Source organism: Cebus imitator, unplaced genomic scaffold (assembly GCF_001604975.1).
Source record: "Cebus imitator isolate Cc_AM_T3 unplaced genomic scaffold, Cebus_imitator-1.0 Scaffold224, whole genome shotgun sequence".
Lineage (NCBI taxonomy): Eukaryota > Metazoa > Chordata > Mammalia > Primates > Cebidae > Cebus > Cebus imitator.
In genome coordinates this window covers 1,280,728-1,284,122 of record NW_016107539.1, presented here as the reverse complement: position 1 = coordinate 1,284,122, position 3,395 = coordinate 1,280,728, and positions in this window count along the sequence as shown.

Here is a 3,395-nt window from a genome sequence, read left to right as displayed (position 1 = left end):
CATCATAAAATATATTTTTCTTTCGACTGTTTCTCAAGCATTTAACCCAAATCAAGTGTTTTACCTTTGTGTGTGTGTACGTGTGTGTGCACTACACACAAACTGAGCAGTCTGTCACTCCCTTTCAAAGGTTTTCAACCACCCCGTGCCCCTCCCTCTAACGCACACCCGCTTCACTTTCCTTCCATTGTGAAAAGAAAATTCCATGAATGCAAAAGCTGAGACGCATGAATTTTTTTTTCTCCTCAAGGTGCTTACCTAAGGTGAGCCTTAGGATTGAAATGCAAAGGGTCATCAAACACATCTCCATGGCATTAGAGAAGACAGGCAGTTATCAGATGGTTTGACTGATTGGAAGCCGAGTATTGGGGAAGGAAACCACTTTCAATATTGCGAATCGGGGGGTTTACAACAGACTGTGTCTGGCCTGGCCGTTATCCTTGCTAACTTTTACTTAGAATGTATTAATTTTTTATTTTTCTACCAGTATTAGCCAACACAGGTTTTCGTTTTATAAATTAAAGGGCTAGAAAATCTCTCCACGTTGCTGCCTGCCAAGGGAATCCCAAATGACTCCAGGTAATCCCCACAGTAATCGGAGTGGTCTGTTTTCTAAAACGAGGGTGTGGAACAATAGAAGGCAGGTTGTAGATTTGCTTCCAAGATGCTAGCTTCTGTTTCTGAAAATTCCAAGATGAACTGAAAGCCATCAGTGAAAACTCCTGTGGACTTGGGGGGGGGGGAAATCTCAGCTGCTCCCAATGCATAAAGGTCATTTTAAATCAGTTTTGGCTTGCTTTCTGGCTAAAGGCATTCTTAGAATTTGAAAAAGCGAAACTAAGGCAAGAGGATTGCTGGAGGCCAGGAGTTCAAGATCAGCCTGGTCAACATAACTGGACCTGCTCACTACCAAAAACAAAAAACTTTTGAAAAAACCCATTCACTGGACAAGTTATAATGTTCAGTATAATCATTAAATATATATAATCACTATAATATATAATCGCTATAATCGTAAAAATGACAAGGATTTAAAAGCCAGATTTCAACTTGTTGAGAAAGAGTTTAACAGGCAATGCGGGCAGAGGAGCCCAGAGAAATTTCCTTCCAGTCTGCGCAGGGTAACTTGAAGGAAAATCCTGACTCCAATTATAAAGCAAGGACAAACCCTCGAATCGTTTCAATACATCCATCTTCCCTAGCCAAATTGTATTCTTTCTCCTTCTCTCCACCCCCTTCTGCATTTCCATCGACAATACGGCTACCTCGGCTGAGCCCCTTGGTCAGCAAATAAAGGCAGAGGGCGAGGTAAATTTGCTTCCCAGCAATTATTTTTGTGAGGTCATGGAGTGAGGCGTTAAAAGAATACTACCGTGGAGGGGAGTATTCAGTAACTGTATGATGTGTGCTGCAAAACTGACAAAAGAACTCAGCCAGTCTTTTACTTTCATACCCACAGCAATCATTGACCACGGGGTCTTTGTTCCCTAAATTCATCTAAGAGGAATCTTTCACATGAACGCCCCTGCATGGCCGCTAATCCCCTCTGCACTCAGCTTCCTGAAGAATGTCCATTTGGTCATTTGCTCTGTGTCTACACCTGCAAATTATCAGGATAATTTTGATCTTAAGAAAATAAAAGAACAAATGGGTAGGGGGAGGGAAGGAAAGAAAAAAAATCCGCCAAGGGCTTTAGTATCTAGAGCAGGAATTAGCAAAGTCTTTCTGTAAAGGGGCAGATGGTGAATATTTTCGGCTTTGCGGATCCTAGGGCTTCTGTGGTAAGACCACACAACTCTGTGTTCCGGCACAAAAGCAGCCCTGAGCAACACTTGCATATAAATTATGGTGGTGACTGTTCCGAAGAAGTTTTCTTTGTGGATACTGAAATTTCAATTTTATATAATTTTCATGTGTCACAAAATATTATTCTTTTGATTTTTTCTTTTTCTTTCTTTTTTTTTTTTTTAGAGAGTCTTGCTCTGTCATTCAGGCTGGAGTGCAGTGGCGGGATCTCTGCCTCCCAGGTTCAAACGGTTCTCCTGCCTCAGACTTCTGACTAGCTGGGATTACAGGCATACACCACCATGTCCAGCTAATTTTGTTATTTTTAGTAGAAATGGTGTTTCACCATGTTGGCCAGGCTGGTCTCCAACCCCTGCCCTCACGTGATCTGCCCACCTTGGCCTCCCAAAGCTCTGGGATTTCTCATCCAATTTAAAAATTTGATTTTTTTTTTTTTTTTAAGATGGAATCTCACTCTGTTGCACAGGCTGGAGTGCAATGGCATGATCTCGGCTCACTACAACCTCCGCCTCCTGGGTTTAAGCGATTCTTCTGCCTCAGCCTCCCAAGTAGTTGGGATTACAGGCACATGCCACCATGCCTGGCTGATTTTTGTATTTTTAGTAGAGATGAGTTTCACCATATTGGCCAGGCTGATCTCGAACTCCTGCCCTTGTGATCTGCCTGCCTCAGCCTCTGAAAATGCTGGGATTACCGGCATTAGCCACTGCGCCTGGCCAAAATATTGAATTTTTATTGGCTCTAAAAGCCATTCTGTTCATGAGCAGACTTGGCCAGGACGGGAGCTTACAGACCCTTGATCTAGAGCAAACTAGCATTAGAGATGTCTTTTGGTCGGAGGGACGTGAACCATATTAAATAAGTCTCATGGGCAAGTGTGGATGAACACTTGAAAACACAGTTGGGTGATAATTTCTGGATTTTAATATCCTATTTGAAATAGTATGAGGAATTCCAGGAATTTAAACCAGGAAATTAGACGCCCTGCCACATACACTAAAGAGGCCTTATCAGGCGTTTAATTGCAAACGAACCCATCCAAAGCCTAAGGAATTTAGCATTCTGGTCATACAGAGAAAACGCTCACCCAAGCGCCCTCCTGCAAACCATGTTCTCAAACTTGGCTGACATTTTGGGCCAAATACTTCCCTACTGTGCATCGCAGGGTGTTTAGCAGCATCCATGGCCTCTACCCACCAGATGTCAGGTGACTCTTCCAAGCTGTGATAACCAGAAAGGTTCCCAGACATTGCCAAATGCCCCTTGGGAGGCAAAATCTTCTCCAGTTGAGAATCACTGATCTCAATCAACTTCATCAGTGGAACTTTCTGTGATAAATGAAATGTTCTATATGGAAACTCTCCACTAACCATTTGCCACATGTGGGTACGGAGCACTGGAAATACACTAGCATGCCTGGGGAGCTCCATTTTTAATTTAAAATTTTTTTTTTTTTTTGAGACGGAGTCTTGCCGTCACCAGGCTGGACTGCAGTGGTGCAATCTCGGCTTACTGCAAACTCCTGCTCCCAGGTTCAAGCAATTCTCTCTGCCTCAGCCTCCTGAGTAGCCGAAAGTACAACCACCACA